At 39.5% G+C, this 23,396-nt stretch overlaps 1 long non-coding RNA gene across 1 annotated transcript in view; it reads left to right on the top strand.

Annotated features, from left to right (window-relative positions):
• The first annotated feature begins 1,791 nt into the window (after nucleotides 1-1,791).
• Nucleotides 1,792-23,396, top strand: part of LOC133503057 (uncharacterized) — a 27,429-nt gene continuing 5,824 nt past the window's right edge. Inside the window, exons 1-3 of the long non-coding RNA XR_009795612.1 lie at nucleotides 1,792-2,014; nucleotides 5,354-5,433; nucleotides 5,683-5,732. This is a non-coding gene — a long non-coding RNA (uncharacterized LOC133503057). The remainder of the gene's footprint in view (nucleotides 2,015-5,353; nucleotides 5,434-5,682; nucleotides 5,733-23,396) is intronic.

The raw sequence follows: 23,396 nt of genomic DNA, 5'->3' as shown, positions 1-23,396 counted from the left end.
CATTTTAAACTGTTGTATTGAACAAAGAGGGGGGAAAAACGCAATGAGAACTGGTTTTCAAAGTTACAAGGAAATAAAGTTTAAAAAAGAGGAAAGGTATGTGTTCATAAGCGTTTAATATTAAAAATGAAGAAACGAGTTGTAATTTTGTGAGTACATAGTCATGATAACACAAATCAATTTTTTAAAGCAAAGAATCAAAATCCTTTGAGAAAAGTGAGTTAAACATTGACATTGTGTAACTATGACTTCATTCTCAATTTTTTCTTTTTCTTTTTCCTCAGAGGAAATTACCACTATTCTTGTAATATTTTTTTTTTAATTCTGTCTTTATTTATATCTTTATATTTGTAAATATCACTTTTTCTAGCAATTTCAACTTCATTATCAGTATTATTCTCAAAATGTTACAATTTTTTTCTTGCAGAATTACTAGGTTTTTTTCATCAATTTATTTAATTAATATTAATAATTTTTTTAAATGTTTTTTATTTTCATCATAAAATAATTGATTTTGTTAAGGCATATGACTTAAGTATAAAAAAATGATCTGGGACAAAATTCTAACTTCATTCTCAAGTAATCATTTTTTAAATGTTTTTTTTTAATCAAAATAAATATTCTCTATATTATGAGACAATATACTTAAATAATTGTAGGGCTTCTCGTATAGTTGTATTTTTTTTTTGGCATCCTAAATTGTTTCCCCATTATCATATTATTTCAACATGATTTTCATTTTCATTTCATATTCGCACTTTATTCTTGTAAAATTCAGAGGTTATGGAATTTCTGAATTTGTTCATTGCAACTTTTTATCTCCCTAAGTGACAACTTTATTCTTGTAATTTTTCTGATTATTTTGTCTTTAGTCTTGTACTTAATTAATAATTAATAATCAAATGACATAATAATTAATTAATAATTAATCACCAAATCTATACTCCAAATAAAATCTGTTTTCATTGATGAACATGTTCTCACAATTCCAGGTTTTTTTTCAACTTCGTTCTCGGACTATATTAAATTGAAATAACTACAGTCTACCGGGCATGAATATCGACATTATTATATGCAGGTTCCAAAATCTTCTTCTTTGCCGTGTAAATACTTCTTTGAAACTGTCTGTGGATCATCATCATCATCATCATCATGCAGCCTTTCTTGAGCAACCAGAAACAATACAAGAGCAGAGCCCGTGTGTGTGCGTGCGTGTGTGTATGTATTTGTTCATATTTATTGACGTGTCCTTTTATGAATTCCAGTTCGAACATTGTATTCTATTCTTTACCAGCCAAACGATCATTAAAGCAAACCCTTATTTGGATCTGTTACTTGGCTCTGTCAGTGTTTATTTATTTATTCACCAAAAAAAAAAAAAAAAGTTTACAAAAATCTCAATACACTCAACTTTTAAAGCTTGAGGCCGCTTGAAGTAAGAGTGTTTGGAATCTTGAAAAGAAACGCAGAAAAATAAGTCTGTTTACAGTTAGTGTAGTGAATGATGCAATCCAAGCAGTATTTTGGAGGGGGAGCCTTAACAGTGGCTTTTAAGTGGCCTTTGGCTAATGTAAACATGTTACCTGATAAGAAAATGGTCTGGCTACAGGCAGTAAAATATGAGCAACACAATTCTTCAACAAAATGATTTTGGCAAGCAGACGCTCACGTAAATAAACGAAGGTGTAATGGCTAATTATTATAAATCTCCTGCACCTACGTCACCAAAGTCACGTGACTGGCCATATTGACATTCTAGCAAAGTATTCAGCAAAGTTCTGCTAAGTCGGTTGGAGACATCACGAAAATATGTGTTACAGAACGACACCCAGAATTTTGTCCGATACCGTTAAACATTTAGAAGGTGATAATGAAGAAAGTACGTGGAAAAATGAGAGACACTTGGCATAGAGGACCCGTATTTAATGCCAAAGTCGATGTTTTCGCCGATAAGAAAGTGGACTGTTAACCCGCTTCCGCTTGTCTTGGACAACTGGATCTACACATGGATCTGGTGAGTAAGTCGTCGAGATTTACACGGAAGAGTTTGAAAGCGAAGAAAAGTCTGGACACATACCAATACTTCGTTGTTGGATCTGTTCTCAATCAAGAATAAATCCCACACAGTGATGGAGCCATCGATATTTTTCAATACAAATACCAATATTTCAATAAAAGACCCCTGCTTTTACACAAACTCAGGGAAAAAAAAAAACCCCAACAAGTCACCTCATTCGTATACGAAGTACATTAAGGCCACACATTAAACTTCGGTAAACTTCTCCATGACATGTTTTTTTTAAATATGCATTTTTCTCAAATGAGTTTAATGCGCATTTAAAAAAAAAAGAAAATAAACGGCTGGGATAGGCTTCAGCCCCCATACACGGAAGTGTGTCGCGGCCACACGTTAACCTACGTAAACATCACTGTGACTGATGGTTTATTTTCTTTTTTTAAATACACAATGGACTCATTTGAGAACAATGCATATTAAAAAAAAAAAAAAAAAACATCTGTCGGGGAGAGGTTGACCAAAGTTTAACATGTGGCCCCAACACGCTTCCGTGTATGTTGGAAATGACCCCCAGTCTTTATTTTTTTTTTTTAACACATTGTTCTCAAATGAGCCAACTTGGCATTATAAAAACTTTCTGGGAATTTGAGATTGAGAAGACTAATTGCTACCTGAAATGAAGTGATCGCTACACAACTGTGTGTATTTGGTTGGGCACCATCCATTATGTGTAATTGCCAAAATCCATCAATCTTTCCTGGTCTTTTCAGCTGCTTTTCCATAGAATGATCTCTTTGAATATCTGTCTGGTCTGTTGTAAGAACCAACAGCACAACAAGTCTCAGGCATTGTGAATATTCTGTTCCGGTTCAATGTCCCCCACACTTTTGAGCAGCTCTTTTTGACCGGCAATATGGCGCTGTAAAATGGTGACGTCACGTGCACGAGCTCTATAGCATAGAAATGACCACAGAAACTTGCCAAAAATGTTTTGTTTTTTGTAATCATTCTGCCGTGTGTGTCATGTGTCTTCACTGGCTAATAGTTTCATTTTATTCACGTTTCAAGGAAACTGCGATTGACTGGCAACGAGTTCAGGGTGTATCCCGCCTTCTGCCCGTTGACAGCTGGGATAGGCTCCAGCACTCCCCGCGACCTTTGTGAGGACAAGGGGCGAAGAAAATGGATGGATGTACGTTTAAAAAAACCCGTTACAAGCAACAGTTCATGAACGGTAAATCATAAAATTCACTTGACAAAGAGATGCTAACGTGACTAGCATCTATCCGAAAGCATTTCACTAACGGCGATCAGGGAAATGAAAAGGGAATCTTGACAACGTTCAGTGGGAATGTCAGACAGGTGAGTTGGTTTACTTTATTTTGTCATCCGGCTGCTCAGTACAATATGAATAATCAATTCTCTAAAGACATTTTGCCACCCGGATGTTCACAGCATATGGGCGAAAACATAATTGCTGAGGACTTGCACATTAATAAAAAAAAATGGTGACAATAAACATTCTCAATTACACGTGTAAATGTTGTCTTCAAAGGATGAGTGGTTTTATTTGCTCACAGAGTGATTATTTTCTTGTTCCACTACTGTTAAGATTGTCTAAATGTTGCTTAAAACGTTTCGTTCATCCAGGCTTTTTGATGGCAACATTTTACCATTTTTTCCTATGGGGAAACTGTCTTGAAATTGTTGGTATTGGATATTTCTTTCACCAAAAGCAGTGCATGTGTAAATTTAACTTGATGCTTGGTTGCACCCTGACGTGGAATTTAAATCGTGGTCTCTTAGCTGTGCAACTGTTTGCCTTTCCAAGTCATGTTCCACTGAATTTACCACAGGTGGACTCCAATTAATAGCTCAAGGAGGATCTGCCTGAGCTCTAATTTCATCTTCATGGCGCTGATTGTGAATACTTATGGCAATGACATTTCTCAAGGGTCGAAGTTTTATTAGATTTGTAATGCTATTTTTTTAAAATCAATTCTTTGGGGCAGGGGGGCTAATATTAACGTGTGACCATGAAATAGGTATGTGGTGCACATAAAACATCCATCTATCCATCCATCCATTTTCTTAGCTGCTTATCCTCACAAGGGTCACAGGAGTGCTGGAGCCTATCCCAGCTGTCAATGGGCAGGAGGCAGGGTACACCCTGAACTGGTTGCCAGCCAATCACAGGGCACATGGACGCAGACAAACAGCCGTACTCACAATCACACCTCGGGGCAATTTAGAAGGTCCAATTAATGTTGGATGTTTTTGGGAAGTGGGAGGAAACCAGAGTGCCCGGAGGAAACCCATGCAGGCACGAGGAGACCATAAAAATTCCACACCGGGAGAGCTGGGATTGAACTATTGTCCTCAGAACTGTAAGGCCAACGCTTTCCAGCTGATCCACCGTGCCACCGCACATAAAACAAATTACTAATATTAATATCATTCCTGGACAGAATGGTAATCAAACTGTGAACTTCTTGAAATAATAAGGTAGAGGATGTCATGTAATGCAGTTTTTAGCAAAGGTGTGCTCCATTTCCTTAATGAGAAGTTGTTCATGAAATAATAAATCTGCAAAGCAGCATTTTGCGTACGTTAAACCCACATTTTTGCATTTGATTCAAGACACGTATAGGCTGTAGGATGCTCAGTTATTTGGTGTGTTGTGAGCCAAAAGTTTAGTTTCAGTCAAACTTTAGATAGGCACGAGGAGAGTGAAAGGGTGGAAAAAACAGTCAAATACAAAATGACAACACTCGCGAGGAGCTGCTGTAGGCCACGACTCACATCGCATACAAACTTCAAAACGAGCCAGACTCCAACTCCTGATGTCGCTTGCTAGGCCCTTAAATTCGCACATTGGGTGCACAAATCCTGAGGTTTTCTGTTTATCTCCAATACAGTACAGTTTTTCTTGATCCAAAATGTGACCAAAAAATACCTCAGTGCAGCTGCAATGAATTAATGCCATTTATTTCATTTCAAACGGGAAAATCGATTTGATGTATGAAGTCAAGGTACCGCTGGATGTACAGAATATTTTGTCCACCATGGGAAAAAAAAAAAAATCCCATGTCGTGTCTCAGGCCCTGTGTGTAGAATTTTTATGGAAATGTTATTTTAATCCATATTGGAATAAGACTGTAAAATAACTAAATGTGGAAAAATTGAAGCACAGTGAATATTTTCCAGATGCACTGTCAATCCCAGGCCTGCTTTGACCTGTGTGAGCTTTATTGGATAAAAATGTTTCTTTTTTTTTTGTCTTTCAAAGCTAGCCATCTATAAATAATCCAAACTTTTATTCGGTTGTGGCTGCAGGCTTAAAGAGAGGTCACCAGAGGAAGGGTGGCAGTTCCCTGGTTGCCACGGCGATGGAGAAGGGGTTGAGGGGTCTTAAGGTGAGAGGAAGTACTTGACGAATTATTATGTTTTGCGAGTGTACGCCCACGTTTGCAACCTCCGCGGCCTTCGCTTCATCAACATGAGATGACCTTTTCTGTATGGATTTTTTTTTTTTTTTTAAACACATTCTGCTCCCATATTCCTCTCATCGGCATTTTAAAAAAAGTCATGATTATTAACTGCTCTGCTCACGTCCAACGTATTAACTATTCATTCGGACTTTTTTTTTTTCTTACACCCTAAAGATGGCATTGGCAGATGAAGTCGGACTCGGGCGTCACAACTTTAAAAAAAGGTAAGGCAAACTTATTTGTTGTTGTCTACAGTCCTTAAATGACTTTTAAACTTGTACAACATTAAGTTAATGTTAATTAAAAAGTGACGCTCTTTACACTAAATCATTTGGTGAGAACTGTTTCAATTGTTGTGACTTTTTAATCGTAATATTGTTTAACTCCCTTTCCACTTTTATGACTCAAAAATGTGAAGTATTTTATTGTTACAGTATTGAAAAAATGTACTTTGAAAAAGTTGGTGATGAAATGTTAATGATTGTCGGGCACCATCATGATCAAAAAGCTTTTTTTTTTTTTTCTTTAAACAGCATATCAGAATATTGCTTGAATGTTCCAAAAAGATCTCTTGTTGATCTTTACATTTGCTCTTAGCTTGCTTGCAGTTAATGGCAACAAAGTATGAAGAGAATAGCTCTGATTCCAAGCCTTGTTGTTGCTAGGTAGAATACATGGGGCACCATAAAACTGTGCCCCAGTGCCATTTTTTTTAATAGTCCAGTCATGTTTACGATGTTGGTTTTTTGCCCTTTTATTTTATTTATTTTTTTGGGGGAGGGTGGCTCGGGGGGGTTAAGCATTTTATAATGTGATCTTAAATGTTGACTGTACTATTAATTAAGTTTATTTTTAATTTAAAAATAGTTAATATTAAAATAAAGGATCCTAAACCAAAAAAATGTAATTTTATTTCATGACCAGTTAGCATCAACAAAGAAAAAGTAGAATATCTTTTTTTGTTGTTTTTTTTTTACTTTTTTTGTAATTTTCTTTTTTAACGTTGGCTTTCATTTATTCTCCAAAGCTGCAAATGTAGTAAATACCAGTCGTTCAGTTTGCTGTTTTTCTTTTTTTTATGTTAACAGTAAAACTTACTCAACTATTTTTTCCCCCACATGAAGCCATATTTCTCCAGTGTTTTCTCAGAAACTGGTGTTTTCCGTGGAATCAACACATGTTCTATTGCTTATTAAGCAAGAACAGGAAGGAATGAAAACTTTATTCTGGTGAAACAAGTCTTTCTTTTAGTGGGCTCGGTGCTCATATTGTCACAGAACACAATATTCTGTGGCTCTTGAAAATGCCCAAGCTTCCTTTGAAAACGATGAGAAATGGTTGAGTTGAAGAGTTTACCCCAGTCACATACACTATAATATTTCATTTCTTCTATGGACAAAAAGAAATTTTAATTCCCGAGCAAGAAGCAGCAACAAAGATTCTTCTCATTCTTTTTCATGTTGTTGCGAAGTAGAAGAGGCCAACATCCTTTTTTCTGTCGGCAGCAACGGCAGACAGAAAAACATCAGAACTGTAAGCGTTGTATGTACCGTAATTTCCTACAGAGCGCACCAGGTTATAAGCCTCACCCGGTACATTTGTAAGGGAAATACCATCTGGTACATACATAAGCCGCAGCCATGTACAAGCCGCAAGTGCTCACCTTGAAACCGACATTGAAACACGAGATATTTACAAAGACGGTACACAGAGAGTTTAACGCTAGCGCCGCCGCGCTAACAGGGCCAGTTAAAAAAGAAAACATACTGGTAAAAATAACCGAGACATGGTAGTAACACGCTAGCGTAGTGCTAACAGGGCCGGACCGATAATAGTCACTTCCTCGGCACATATATTCCACCAGTCTCTCTCTTGTCTTTTCCGGAAAAAATGCACAAATTGGCCGCATAAATCGCAGGGTGGAAAGTGTGTGAAAAAAAGTTGCGTCTTATAGGCCGGAAATTACGGTAAATCAATTTCCAAATTAAATAGTACTCAAGTTGTAAAAAAATGGGCATATCATTCCAGAGCCTCCTTGTTTGTAACCTTGCTCTCCAGTCGATAAGAGGCTCTTCTGGCAGCCTTTGCAAATCAATGGGGATCTCCTGCATTATCTCCTAATGCCCCCATCAAAGTTCATCTAGATTAGAAAACAAAACACGGGATTTAGCGTCCTCATCCTAAACCCGGCGGACCTCAAATACTTCATATTCTGTGGACTGGGCTTCTGTCATATCACCCACACATCCCTAGTTAGGGCTCATAATGAGAATGCTCACCTACGTCTCTCCCCACATGGAAACGTATTCTCAGGACTGGAGGTTTGCGGTTTTACACAACTTTCTGTCCACGACGCAATCTACTCTAGCTCTGGCCATGCTCACCTTCCTTCTCTCTCTTTCCCTCCAGACTATCACTTGTTCTTTGTCAATCCTCTAACACCTTTGCTGCTTTTCACTCCAGTGATTGCGCGCTTGCACTTCTTCACCTCATCCTTTCCAAACACAAATGCGTTGAGTTTCATTAACCTCTTTTTTGTTCTGTCTTGACCTAATCGGGGATCGGTTGAACAAGCGTGGCAGACGCTGCGACGGCATCGGAGAGAAGCGAGCAGGTGACACGAGAGAAGTTAAAGTCTCGTATCGCCTTCGTCCTTGCACCTCGCACGGGGTTACTATCACAATTTAGCCAATTAGTGCTCTCCTCAGACCAAATGCTTTGCATGCATAAAATGTGTCACCAGAAGCATTCCCGGGCCAATTACAGAACAAATCAGATGGGATTTATTTGGTGGATGAGGTCATTTTCCACGCTATTTCCCATGAGCTAATGTTGTATAGATTTGGCATCTGTTTGCTCAGTTGCCATAATGGTCACACGCAATCGGCAAGTTGAATTTTCACATATTTATGCAGAGACTTTCATTTTTCTCTGCGAGTTTTGCAGATTGTTCAAGGATCTGGCAAAGTGGCCACAACAGAGGACGAAGAGAAAAACACGGCATTTATCGGGTTTTGACTTTTGCAATTTACTTGAACAGGGGTATTGCTGCAACTGTGCGCGCTTTCACAGACTGACAGTGACACATTCAGTACGCACTACCATAATTTCCAGGCTACAAGCCACGATTTTTTTCACACGCTTTCAACCCTGTGGTTTATGGGGTGATGCGGCTGATTTGTCCATTTTTTCTAACAGTCGCAAGGGGAAAACGTAAGAATGAAACTGGTGGAATATATGTGCAGAGCAAGTGACTTTTACCAGCTCTGTTAGCGCTGTGCAAGCGTGTTGCTGCTGTGTTACTGCCGTGTCTCAGTGATATTTACCGGCAACTTTTATTTTAACCGGCCCTGTTAGCGCTAGCATTAAACTCTTCCTGTGTACCGTCTTTCTTTGTAAATATCTCGTGTTTCAATGTGGGCACTTGCGGCTTTTACACAGCTGCGGCGTATGTATGTACCAATTGGTATTTCCTTTACAAATGTACTCAGTGAGGCTTGTAACCAGGTGCGCTCCGTAGGCCGGGAATTACAGTACACTCCGAGGGCGAGGTGACATACTTTCATCACCACTAGTATCACTTCCATCTGCATACACTGAAACCCTGCATATAAGCAATTCGGCATTTGCGAATTCACTATTCATACTTGTTAGCCCCGATGTGATGTCACTTCAGTTTGTGCTAGCATCTTACGTTGGTTTATGGGCTTGTGAATATTCTTCTTTTTTTCCTTTCGGCTTGTCCCGTTAGGGGTCGCCACAGCGTGTCATCTTTTTCCGTCTTAGCCTATCTCCTGCATCTTCTTCTCTAACCCCAACTGCCCTCATGTCTTCTCTCACCACATCCATAAACCTTCTCTTTGGGGTCCCTCTCGCTCTTTTGCCTGGCTGCTCTATCCTCAGCAACCTTCTACCAATAAATACTCACTCTCTCGCCTCTGAACATGTCCAAACCATCGAAGTCTGCTCTCTCAAATCTTGTCTCCAAAACATCCAACTTTGGCTGTCCTTCTAATGAGCTCATTTCTAATCCTATCCAACCTGCTCACTCCAAGTGAGAACCTCAACATCTTCATTTCTGCTACCTCCAGTTCTGCTTCCTGTTGTTTCTTCAGTGCCACTGTCTCTATGACGAGTCTAATGTCTAAGTCAGGGGTGCCCAGACTTTTTTACCCCAAGATCTACTCTTCAAGCAGCTAGTGTCTCGCGATCTACCGAGTGAGGAGGGGGGGGATCGCTGTGACTGCTGTGGCGAAAGCAAATGAGAGACTCTAAATAGGTGTGTGTGATCGACGTATCTGGCACACCTGAATCAACCGAGAGATGGGTGATGGGCTGATGTCTTTTTTTTTTTTTTTTTTTTTTTTTGGCACGCCATTATGCGATCGACCAAAACTGTCTCCAGTTGATCGCGATTGACAAATTGAGCGCCCCTGGTCTAAGTGGTTTGTTTGTGTTGAGACTTTAGCTACCAAAAATATAGTCTATGGCAGTAATTCCCAAACAGTGTGCCGTGAGCGCTCTTCAGGTGTACCGTGGGAAGTTATTCACTTTTATGTAATTGCCAAAAAAACACATTTCCGAGAAATAATGTATCTTTATTCATCTATTTATGCAAGTGAGGCACAGTGACAGACAGAACAAAAAAAGCCTCTTGTATTAGATGACAGGAAGTACATACAGTAATTAATCTATCCATTTTTGGTGACATTTACTTTTGTTGGTGTGCCGTGGGATTTTTCAATTGTAAAATATGTGCCTTGGCTCTATAAAGATTGGAAATCAGTGGTCTATGTGACCTGGGTTCAGGATTGCGTACATGCGAGATGCATGGTCTCGATGCGTTGCATATTCTTTTTCTGTGTTGTTACTGACCACCATAAATATATTAGTTGATTTTAAGTTTTTGCGATAGGGCTTGGTCTGTGATGGTGTGAGAGGAGTGGTTTGTTGGTCTTAGCAACCGCACTAAAGACTAAAAGACCTGTGAGAACACACGTGGTAATACCGATTGTTGCAAATGTTCCTGTTGATGAGGTAATTGCATCCAACTAGTGATACGGCCTGTTATTTGTTCATTTATTTATTTTAAATAAAGAAGGTGTCAATTAGAGTAGGCTTTATTTGTCCGAGTGGATAGCATGCCAACTGTTCGACAAAACCCTAAAAATGGAATTCATCCATTCTCTATAGTATTTGTCATCATTGGTGTGATGGGTAGTACATATTGTAAAATGGATGCATGGATAGTAGGAACAGGTTTAATGAAAACAGTTTTGTACATTCCTGACTGCAGCCTCCAGCAAGTGGCCAACGTGCACGCCTGAGCGCTTCATAACGTGTAAAACTCTGTTCACGTCCAAAGATGTGAGCGCTGCTTTCCCGTGTGCACATGAGCGTGAATGCCTCCAGGTGCTTCCGAGCTTCAGGTCCATTCCAATCCCCCTTCCTTTTAAACGGTCCTTTTTAGGCTTGTAAGGGGACAGAATCATGACTTTAAATAAAAGAGAATTGGTCTTGCACTCCCACCAGCCAATAACTGTTTTTTTTTTTTTTTTAAATGAAATTGTTTATACATGAAAACCTCGAGATTAAAAACCTGGAGTGCCCTGGACAAGAAGTAGTCATGGGACACAAAACAAAATCCAGATAAACGTAAACACTACAAAAACACAATAGCTAATGAAATCTCAAAATGATCAGCCATCAGAACATTTCCAACCTGTTGGATCATGATCATCCAGTATGCTCAATAGAAAAATCTCGACTGTGGGCTTTCTGTGTGGCGTTTCCATGGACCTCCTGAGCCAATGTGGCGTTTCTACGGGTTCTTGGGCTTCCTCCCACTTTCGTAAAACACACTGACTGGATTGACTGACATACATACTGTATAATTTAAAAAAAAAAATAAATCCTCTCACTAGTCTGGCATTTAGCAAATGACCTAAAATAGGATAATCAAGTTTATAGCCATGCTTAAAATATTGGCATTATTACTCCGGAGGTCACGCCACACCATAAAGTTGTGCGCATGTTGCAATTACAAAAAAATTGTCATATTTTAAAACTGTCAGTATGACCTGATAGTAGTGCATGAGTATAATTGTCTTTTTTTTTTTTTTAAAGTCATCTGGCTCCATCTTGTGCCTCTAATTTGATTTGGAAGAAACCACTGTGCCAAGATAAACAAACAGAGTCAGAAGACCAAGTGTCGACAAACGCACAGCCTTGCGCTAACCCGTTACCTTTAGCTTCAGGAGCTTGTTTTGTCTTATGATTTGTGCAATACTTTCTTTTTAGCTTTTGTTCCTTCTTCATGTTGTTTCTGTTTGCTGGTCTTATGCAAACAAGAAGCTGGCATTTTTTTTCCCAGTGTGCCTATTAGCAAGGTCTCAGGGATGGTTTTCCAATTTCTTTCACAAATCTTTATCCTTGTGTACTGCATGTCATACTGACAGTTTTGACAAAATTGCAAACTCCCCTTTTAACTGCTACTTGGTTTGGTACGTGCTGCTGTTTTGGTTGGCAACAGAGTTGAAATGGGTGGAAAACGTTTGTTTAATTTTCCTGCCGGGAAAAGTGAGGTGTTTATTTAAGGGACAGCCACTTTTTTAAGGAACTGCAGTAAAGCTCAGACCTCCCCCCACAAACAAAAAGTGTCTGCGCCTTTATCCAGATCCTTAATATCTTACAAACTCCTCCCTCTGGCAAGTGTGGTGCAAATAGTTTACTTTATTTCTTTGCAGTATCCTGTGTTAGTGTGTCAAAATGACTGGTAGGCAGTGGCAGTTTCTGCTATGTCAAACAAGCTCAAAGCAGCAACTTAAAACCATTAAAAGTGCTCTTACATAAAAGGGACTTGGCCTTTAGCCGCCATTTGGGCTCCCCTAAAAAACATCCAACTTAGTTGAGCAATGAAGTGCGGAAGGCCTCCTTAAAATATGCATGGCATAGTGCACCAAGAAGGACTTTGCTGACTAATTTAGTGGCAGTCAATCCAAGTTCACACAGTCAAGACAAATCATTAAAAATCGGCAACTTTGATCAGCAAGGTCATCCCGGGTTTTCTTTCTGTGTGAGTCACGCACAGCTGTAGGATGGCATACCAAACATCCATCCATCCATTTTCAGAGCCGCTCATCCTCACGAGGGGCGCGGGAGTGCTGGAGCCAATCCCAGCTGTCATTGGGTAGGAGGCAGGGTACACTCTGAACCAAAATGTTTTGTTTCAGTAATTTAAGAATGGGATTTGCTAAGAAGATGTAAACGTCTTAATTTGGTGTAGGATTTTCATATAATTTCTTCTTTAGCAGACTCTGTAAAGTGAGAGATTTGTTTCTATGTACAGTACTTTGAAGATAATTGTTGGGATTGATTTCAGGTATGAGCGGATATATTTTTGCAGCTCAAAGTTGTAGTTATGAAACAAAAACGCGTGACGAAGTAGTATCAATTTTTATTAATTTTTTGATTGACAGTTAAGTGGGTCATGGTTTCAGTGCAATCGGAGGACACTTCTAGTGTTGGAGAGCAAAGAGAATGCTTTGATATTTCACAAATTTGAAGCGTCATTTTATACACAGTCTGTGGTGTATCAAATCTAGAAGATTATTCTCACTTTACAAGGACTTAAAAATGATTATTTCAGGAGTCTGAGGAGTGGAACAACCATGCTGGTCACACACTCCTTTGGGATGTCATACCAAATATTTGTTTTAGGACTTTAACAATGTTTTCCTGCAATCAATTTTTCAGTATCCTGAGTAGGATGTAACCATAACCATATGTAACTATACGTATAATTGTATATTTGTAGTGGTTTTCAGAGAAGCAAGCTACAAAACATTTTTTTTGTTTGTTTTTGTTTTGTTTTATAGCTCACAACATTTTCCTTGTTGACAAAGGTGTATTTGTTTTTGCAAAGAAATTATCCGAGTCATTGCAAAAACACACACTCTGTGTTAAATGTCACTGCATGTGACATTTGCAGTGCAATCATTTTCCCGGCAGTGTAGTGGGTAACAGTAATGACTTTTTTCAGTTCCGAGCTTCTTTTCTTAATTTTACTACTTACTTTTAATTAGTACATATATTTAAGTGTGTTACTTTGACATTTCATCCACATTAGTAGTATTATAGGCTTGTGTTAATTAGGAAAATGATATTCCACAGGATGTCAACCAAGCATGGCACCCGGCCACAGCCAATTACATTTGGCACTAGCAACACTTGTCAGGCACCTTCAACTTATCCACCCCCTCCCCCTTCCACACACACACACACCACGCACACACACACACGCACGCGCACAAAGTCAGCCATACTGATCACTGAGCGCCCAGTCATTAGCGCTTCCCTCCTGGCACTGCCATTCTAGCTAGTAAGAAGAGCCCAAACATGCTTCTCCATTTGCACAGAATCAAAAGTATTTTCTTCTATTCAGATGAAAAAAATGTCAGAAATTTTAATTATAATTATATCCAGGTGAAGCTGAAGTTACCTGACGCACTGACAGACAGTGAATCCAAAAAAATCTGCACACCCAAATTCAAATGCCAGGACTTTTTATATAAAAAAAGAAAATACGATCAAGAAAAATCCTTTCAAAACTTTTTTCACCATTTCAAAGCTTTTTTTCATCATTAGTGTGGCCTACGACATGTACACTCCAATTTTATATTTAAAAAATCTTTTTTTGGCAGCACGGTGGATTAGCTGGGAAATCGTTGGCCTCACAGCTCTGAGGTCAGGGTTCAATCCCAGACTGGCCTGTGTGGAGTTTGCATGTTCTCCCCGTGCCCGTGTGGGTTTCCTCCGGGCACTATGGTTTCCTCCCACATCCCAAAAACATGCAACATTAATTGGACAATCTAAACTGCCCCTAGGTGTGATTGTGAGTGCAGCTGTTTGTCTCGATGTGCCCTGCGATTCGCTGGCAACCAGTTCAGGGTGTACCCCATCTCCTGCCCGTTGACAGCTGGGATAGGCTCCAGCACTCCCCGCGACCCTTGTGAGGATAAGCGGCAAAAGAAAATAAATGGATGGATGGAAATCTTTTCGAGAGAGGAAATTTGAAAGAAAACAAGTTAGATAATATGGGCGCACAAGTGTGCAAAGATCCTGTCACTGGAACGTGGTCATATTCAGAAATACACATTCAAACTCATGTTAACCCCAAATAATTTACAGATCGATGTTTTCTGCCATGTTTTTGCTTTATATCAGAACCGTTGTGGTTCTGTGCTCACACTGACTGCTATTTTGAACCGTTCATAATTCTTTCACCGTATCTAACGTTTGACTATGGGGAGTTAAATACCAGGCAAAGTTGCCGTTTTTTGGAATTATAGCCAAAAGGTTCAACCTTTTTCATTAAACCAGAAAAAAAAATCTCTTAATAACATGTGGAGAAATATGTGTATGTACATATATATATATTTTATTAAATTTTTTTTTTACTTCAAAAATGATGGAAACCACAAAACAAGCCTTTCCTCCAATAGAACAGAACCTAACAAGGACTAACATGCTTGTTTGTCGGAGTGCTGGCCATCACAGAGGCTTAAATATTGTCTTGTATTGCCCCCACACCCCACCTTAACCCCTCCTCACACACACACACACACAAACCCCCCACACGCCTGAGGGCGTTCAGCAAATACCTTCCAGCTGTGCTGACCTCCTGGCTACCTCACACCGTCATGCAATAATGAACACACTGGGGAAGATGCAGACAATCGATTGCAAGTTTCACTGATTCCAGAAAGTATTTTTTTTTTTTCTGCTGGAAAGCGATTATAAAAATGCAGGTGACTGAGGCATCAATACATTGAACCTGGGATGTGCGCTCAGGGGAAGCAACGCCTCACCTGCACTATAAAGTGTAAAAATATCCATAGAGAACGATTAAATAAAATAATACATTTTAGTGCTTTGGCTAGTGACCCTGCCTATCCCCTAGAGTCAGCCGGGATAGGGTCCAGCACGTCCACGACCCTGGCGAGGATAACCGGTACAGAAAATGGATGGAATTTTTGAATCCAACAGTTTTCTAGATTTCCCAGCCAAAACTGCTGAATTTGTGTACTTCCTGTTCCTGAGCCAGAAGGGAAGTGCTGCAAGAAAAATCCAAGGTTCTCCTTCGATTGCAGGATCTGAAAATGTCTCCATCGGGTTGGTGATGCTGATTGGTTTCGTGGGAGCGGAGATGTATAGTTGGAGCTCATTTGCATTTTTCACATTTTGTTTGGTATTTGGGGAGATGATTGTTTTTTGTGGGCGAAGTCTCACGTTATTTCTTGCATGCCCAAATTTTTATTATTTCCCGTTGCTGCTTCCGTGTAGTCAGCTGAGTACTTGGAAGCCGATGAGATGGTGCCATAGCTCACGAGGTTACCTCACAGTTTAGGAAGCTTTCAATTCTCTCTTTTACGCAGCAGCTAACGGGGTATTTTTTCTTCTATATTATTGATCCATGTGAAGTTGTGTAGTCATGTTGTTCTTTGTTTTTGCTTTTATGTAAATAGCTTGAATTCCCATTATTTTTTGTGCAGTTTCCACAGTGCGATTGGAGTGTCTTCAATAAACCCGTTCAAGAAAAGTACTTGTTTGTCGTGCCTCACTAATTTGGTTAAGGAGGCTTGTACATGGCAAAAAGCTTACTCTGTTTCATCTCCAATTTAATGTTTTCAGACATTTTTTAATATGCATTCCAATCTTCCATATTCAGGCTGATGTACCTAAAATTCTTATTGCATATTTAGTTTTGCTGATTCCATTAAAACCATAGATAAAAATGTGCAAAGTACTCTGCTTCACTAACGTGGAGTTAGAAGTACACTAACGCAGGGAAGGTCCTGAGAGTCCAAGGGCCTCCAACAATCTCATAAAAACAGATTGATAAAGTTTATTTTTTAATTTAAACCAATTGTTTTTATTTCAGTCTTAATACCTGTTTTTCAAATTTACTTAAAATACTTAATGTATCATTATCATTTTGACTGCCATATCCGTCGCTTCTCATGCTATGGACTAGTCCAATTTCTTACCGTGTATGTGCATCTTATTGATGCAATTGGGATGAATGTGAAGAGGCAGCCGGATTCCACGCATTCTAAAATTTTGCTCAAAATGAAAGCCAAACAATTTCAAAAAACTGGACTGCTAAACGAGATCTAATTGATTAAGAAAGGTCAATGCCGGAGGTTAAAGATCAGCTCCAAACATCAGGTCAGAAAATACGCACTTACCAGTTTTTAATGTCAGGTAGTTAAATTAAGGGCAAATATGCCTCTCTGGTTGGATAATTAATTTGTAACTCTGACCCAGGCTGTGCCTCGCCATCCATGAACATCACCAACCTCACTGCATTGAACAATTCCAAGAAGCTCACACTGGAATTCATTTCCTAGAAGAGAGGTGCATATTTGACTGCACTTTCCATGTTACAAAGAAAGTCGAGACAACCCCATTTGTTGGGCAGTCACTTTTTATTTTCACTATCTACCCCCCCATCGTCACTCTAAACTCACGCACCTCTCATGCCACACCAAGTCAAAAGATTGCCAATTTCTGCATGATTTTACCTGCTTTTATTGTCGTCCCAGCTTTCTTATAATGTGGCTTTTTCTACCCCCAGCAGAGTTGGCATCCCCCCTCTCTCCCGCATCCACCACGCCAGTCAAACAATGCCCTTTTTTTTTTGCAAATCTTTGAAGTGTTCCTCGTACGATAAATCAGCCTTTCCAAATCGTCTTAAGCCACACACCTTTCAATACACCAACAGGGTTTGCGTGCTCTTCCTTCCCAGGAATTCAGCCTCTTTTTATGCCAAAGTCAAAAAACAATGCCCATTTTTGCATGATTTTGAAGGATGACTTTTATTGTCGAGCAGCCTTTTTAATATGCATTTTGTCAGACACCCAAGCGGGATTGTTGCACCACCCCAGTCTATTCCACATCTAAGTCAAACACGGCCCATTTTTTGCTTGCTTTTGAAGTGACCACACCTTTCTTCAACACACCAACAGAGTTGCCCAAACACCAAAGTAAGAAAAGAAAGAAAACATTCATTTCTGGCCATGCTTTTGGAGGGTTATTGTTATTGTTGACCTGCTTTTCCCAAACTTTTTAAACTACACGTCTTTTTCAACAGCCCAAAAGTGTTACTAAAGAGCTCGTGCACGTGACGTCCCCATTTTCACGGCGCATATTGCCAGTCAAAAAGAGCTGCTCGACAGTGTGGGGGACATTGAACCGGAGCCGAATATTCACAATACCTGAGACTTGTTGTGCTAATGGTTATCACAACAGACAAGACAGGTATTCAGAGTGGTCATTCTATGGAGTACCAGCTAAAAGACCCGAAAATATCGATGGATTTCGGCAATTAAACGTGATGGATTGTGCCCAACCAAATACACACAACTGTGTAGTGATCACTTCATTTCAGGTAGGAATTACTTTTCTCAATCTCAAATTACCAAGGAGTATTTACAATGCCAAGTTGGCTCATTTGAGAACAATGCGTATTTAAAAGAAATAACATACGACAGGGAGTTGTCTCCAACGTACACAGAAGCGTGTTGCGGCCATACATGAAACTTCAGTAAACCTCTCTCCAACAGACTTTTTTTTTTTTTTTTTTTTAAATATGCATCGTTCTCAAATAAGTCCAATTCATATTTAAAAAAGAAAATAAGCTGTCGGTCACAGTGATGTTTACGTAGGTTAACGTGCAGCCGCAACACGCTTCCATGTACGGTGGCTGAAACCTATCCCAGCGTTTTTTCTTTTTTTAAATATGCATTGGAGTGATTTGAGAACATATTTCAAAAAAATATCTGTCTTGGAGAGGTTTACCAAAATTTAACGTGTGGCCGCAACAGGCTTCCGTGTACAGGTGAGCCAACATGCTCTTTTTTTTTTTCAATCATATTTAATGAATGCGAGTTTGTGCAAAACCAGGGGTCATTTGTTTGAATATTGGTATTTGTATTGAAAAGATCTGAGTGGCTCCATTGCTATGTGGGATTTATTCTTGATTGAGAACAGATCCAGCAACAAAGTATTTGCATGCGTCCAACGCTTTCAAACTCTTCTGTGTAAATTTTGACAACTTACTCACCAGATACATGTATAGATCCAGTTGTCGAAGACAAGCGGAAGCGGGTTTACAGTCCACTTTATTATCGACAAAAACATCGACTTTGACATTAAATATGCGTCCTCTCTGCCAAGTGTCACTAGTTTTTCCACGTACGCGTTTATCACCTTCTAAATGTTTAACGGTATCAGATAAAACTATGGGCGTCATGCGATAAGACATATTTTTGTGCCGTCTCCAACCGACTGAGCATTGAAGAATGCTTTGTTTGACCGGCAGTATGGCTAGTCATGTGATTTCGGTGACGTAGGTGTATGAGCTCTATAGCCCCATTCCCCGGCACCCTCCAAAGTCAAAACAATGATAATTTTCTGCATGGTTTTAAAGGTTAATACTTGTGTTAAAAACCATCTTTTTCTTAATCTATCAAATCAAAAATTTCCCTAACATATTAAGCCCATGGTGGCATGGTGGATCAGCTGGAAACCATTGGCCTCATAGTTCTGAGGTCCCAGGATCAATCCCAGCCCTGCCTGTGTGGAGTTTGTATGATTTCCCTGTTCCTACATGGGTGTTCTCCAAAAACATGCAACATTAATTTCACACTCTAAATTACCCCTAGGTGTGATTGTGAGTGCAACTATTGTCTGTCTCCATGTGCCGTGTGATTGGCTGGCAACTTGTTTGGGGTGTACCCTGCCTCCTGCTTGTTGACAGCTGGGATAGGCTCCAGCACTCCTGCAACCCTCGTGGGGATAAGCTGCTAAGAAAATGGATGGATAGATGGATGGATGGATGGATGGATGGATGGATGGATATTAAGCCCATGCACGCACCCCTTTTTAATGCCAAAGAGTTTTGAACACCCACTTATTTGGCTCAATATTGTTCCTTGCCAGATAAAAGAGTTTAGTCGCTAAAAAGTTGGTGTAAAGACATCCAGCACAAAGTGCACTAAACTTTTACAGTGGAAAAAAAAAATGCTGCGTCCCTGCGTCCCATATTTCACATTTGTTTGATCTGACTATCCTGAGGGCGACGGGCACGAAGCAACCCTCTGTGGGAATGAAAATGAAAGAACCTGCAGATAAAAAAAAAAAAAGCACACAGATAGGACTGTGGCCCACTCAGGGCAGAATAAACAACATCCTGATCTAAATCCAAATGTCCCTGAGGCCTGGGGCATCACAGAACAGATATACGAGCCTTATCTTTCCCTCAGTGCAACACGCATGATACAATATATATATATTGATATACCGATTGTCTTGCAGTCATGATCCATGGCGAAGGAAATGTCTTTAAGCACCGCTTGTTACTTTTGTTTTGTTTTTCACAGAATTGTGATACAGTTGCATCATTCAAGTGTCAAAATGGGCTCATAATAATTTTGGGGAGTACTTATTTTAGTGTTCTGCTGTTGGTTAGTAGCTGGGAAAGCAAGTGTACTCACAAACGCAAAATTTGTCACAGTTAAGTCGGTCTTCAATGTTAAAGTTTATGGTGAGGGTTAGATTTGGGGTTAGAGGTATTGGCACATGAAGTCGTTATGGTTAGTGGAGCGAGTTAAGATTAGCAAGTAGCCCTGGAACGACTCACAGATTTCAATCAGCTCAGAAACAAGTGACAATACAAGGCACATCATCAGCCCTGATTCCCAAAATGTGTTACATTTAACTGCAAACATGGCCAGGAAAATAATGTACACATTTAGATTAGGTTTACAAGCTGAATTTTTAAAGAAAAATTAGCTCGGTTCATGTACTATTTTCAGTTTATGAACAGTCTTGGCATGGCCACGGTGGGCTCAGTGTTGCTTTTTCTTATGACATGTAATTATGTCACAAATTGTAAGTATCTTTGTTTTTTTTTTTAGCTAATTTAGCCCTCAGTATGGGTTAAAAAAACTGATACCAATAGAGGTATTAGGATACTTAAAAGTTTTACTGTTGGGGAAAAGCAGCTCAAATGATGTTCATGTTTATGAAATCAAAGAAAATATTAAAAAAGAAACTGATCTGCTGCTGTGATGCAGGTGGGGCGGTGAAGTCTGAAACCATCACTTTGGGTTTTAATGCTGATTCCAGCTGGACACAGACATAAAAAAGTACACTTTGTATCCTATGAGAATGATTGACATCCATAGTTTCCTTCACTAGATTCGAAATAATAATAATAATAATATCTAAACACATTTCATGTTTAGTGCCATTGTATATAAAAATGAAAATCAATACTAGGCCATGCAGCCGCACATTTTCACATTGGCGTTCACTTTATGATGGATGGCAGGGGAGATAGGTCTCCAATGTAAATTGATGAATCACTTGACTCTGGGTCAGAAACGTCAAAACAACAACATTTAGGAGCTTAGCGGGTCCGGTGTGGCGGAGCACTGCCGGAGATCTGCAATGTTTATGTGCGCATGAGCTGCTGAATAGAGAGAAAGGTCCATAGGGGAGCCGATTTACATAACACTAACTACTTGACATGCGTATCGTAGTCGATGAACGAGCATGATGTGATGTGTGGATGATTAAGACTTCACGTTGTTGTTCTGTTTTATAGGCTAAAAAATATAACTGCAGTAGACTAAGGTAAAATAATAGACTGAGGTAAGTGACAGCGTAGATTGTGTCGATCAGTGAGAGCAATTAAAAAAGATAATTTTTCTCAAATAATGCTTTTCAAGAAGAGGAACCAGAAGGATTAGGTTTGTAATTATAATGGGTTTTTGTTAGTATTTAGGCTTATGGGTGGTGTTAAATTAGGTTTAGTGGTAAGTGTTACAATGGACCTTTCCGACCTGTCAGTCACTCATAAAATAATAGCCAATCAGACAGCCGCATTGTCTTAACCCCTGGCTTGACACGCCCCTGCCGCCATGTTGTCCCACAAGCAATGCTGGTTGTCAGTAGCGTGCGCTTGGAAAAGTTAATGTTGTGAAGAAAATGGTCCTCAGATGCACTAGGGGAACGTGCAATTCTGATTACAGATATACGGCTAGGTTACAAGGGGCCCGGTTGATTCATTTTCCAAAGCCTAAAACACAGTTGACGAAGTGTCTCTGATGGATTAAGGCTTGCGGAAGAGCGCACGTACAACAAAATGTGAACAATAGCAACAAACATAAGGCTGTATATTCAAAGGTAAGTGAGGGAGAAGTATCTTATCTGAGTTTGATTGAACTATTATCAGTGCTTTATGCATTGCAGGAGAACAATTTTCACTTTAATTTATCACTAACTTACTGAATAAAGTGTGTAATGTTTTATCCCAAAGAGTCGGGTTAGTGATATGTAAATGTGCGATGTCATGCAAGAGAAATGTGTATTTGCCTATTTGTATCACATTAGACTTTTAAGACAGAGCACTGGGTTCCATTACGAGTCAAGTCAAACTTTTTCATCTGGTGAGTACGGTGCTGACTGAGTTAATCAGCATTTTTTAAATGTAGAAAATCGAACCTAACTCACTTATAAAGACTGTAATGATATTACTCATGATCTTTCCAAGTAAAAAGTACTCACCCTGCTTTACATGTGCAGTACGATTCCACTATTTTATCCTGTTGGATTTCAATATGAAGTTTGTGAGGCGTCGGACTTTTTTGCATCGATCGCCAATGGTTCGCTGTAACTGTGACATTGCGTCCGGCTCCATCCAAAATCTCAATTCCGTGTACATATCCTTGCGTGAAATAGTTGAGACCTCCCTGTAGAACTCTCTTGGACAAGTCTGACTAATTTGGCAAAAAACATATCCCAATATTATCCGGAATACACAATAGAGAATCGACTTCAAACCTGTTCTTTTCAGGCGCCATTTTGGAAGCTTGTGGGACATAGCCACTATTGCTAAGGGAGCGGAGCTTAAGATCACCAGGCGTAAAGGTCCATCGGGGTGGGTTAGTGGTAAGACCAGGGTTTGGGTTATTGTTCATTTTAAATGATATTAACCCAAAGATTAGTGTTTGTTTAAGATTAGGGTTAGTTGTTGGTTTAATTGTCATAAGAGTCATTAACTCATTCACTGCTGTGTATTTTATATTCGTTGAACAGAATCCAACGGTTTACTACCACCAGCTGTATGATGTACAGTATTTGTCAATGGATTTGAGCTCAGCACAAAAGATTGTGCAGGTGGAATCCTGGCTTGCCACATTAATTATAAGCAAGAAAAATGCAAACACTTTCGAAGTTGCACACGTTTAGCTGCCTGACACTTGAGCGGTGTACAGTATGTATATGTAACAGTTTATGTACCGAGGCAATTTGTAGAAAGGAAAATTTTTCGGCACTTTTTGATAAATCCATCCCATGTTCTACTGCTGATTTACTCAAGAATGGAGACAGCTTGAACCATTTTTTTTTTTCTGGTAAAAGAAGAGAGCCTATTCTATCTTTTGGTAGGTTAAGTGCTTGCTTACAGTATATTGTCACAAAACACATTCTGCAAGTCTTTGTCAAAATGCTTTCAAACGGCTGGCAATATGGACAACTGCTTTGTAAACAGCTGGCAGTAAATTAATTAAAGTGAGTGGCAATAATTTGTAGGTCTGAACTGGGTGTAGGAAGAGGTATGGGTTATTTCTTTGGTGTCAAACTCGGGCCCGGGGGCCAGATTTGGCCCGCCACATGATTTTTTTTGTGGCCCAAAGAGCCAAATCTCGAGTGTCAATTTTCATGATTCTTGCAAAATCTGTACCAAAATTTTAAAATGTCCTTATCATAAGGCGGCACGGTGGCGTAGCTAGTAAAGCGTTGGCCTCACAATTCTGAGG

This window comes from Syngnathoides biaculeatus, chromosome 7 (genome assembly GCF_019802595.1).
Source record: "Syngnathoides biaculeatus isolate LvHL_M chromosome 7, ASM1980259v1, whole genome shotgun sequence".
NCBI classification, from domain to species: Eukaryota; Metazoa; Chordata; class Actinopteri; order Syngnathiformes; family Syngnathidae; genus Syngnathoides; species Syngnathoides biaculeatus.
Note: the sequence above shows the minus strand (reverse complement) of the source record. Positions and strands in the feature narration are given on the sequence as shown.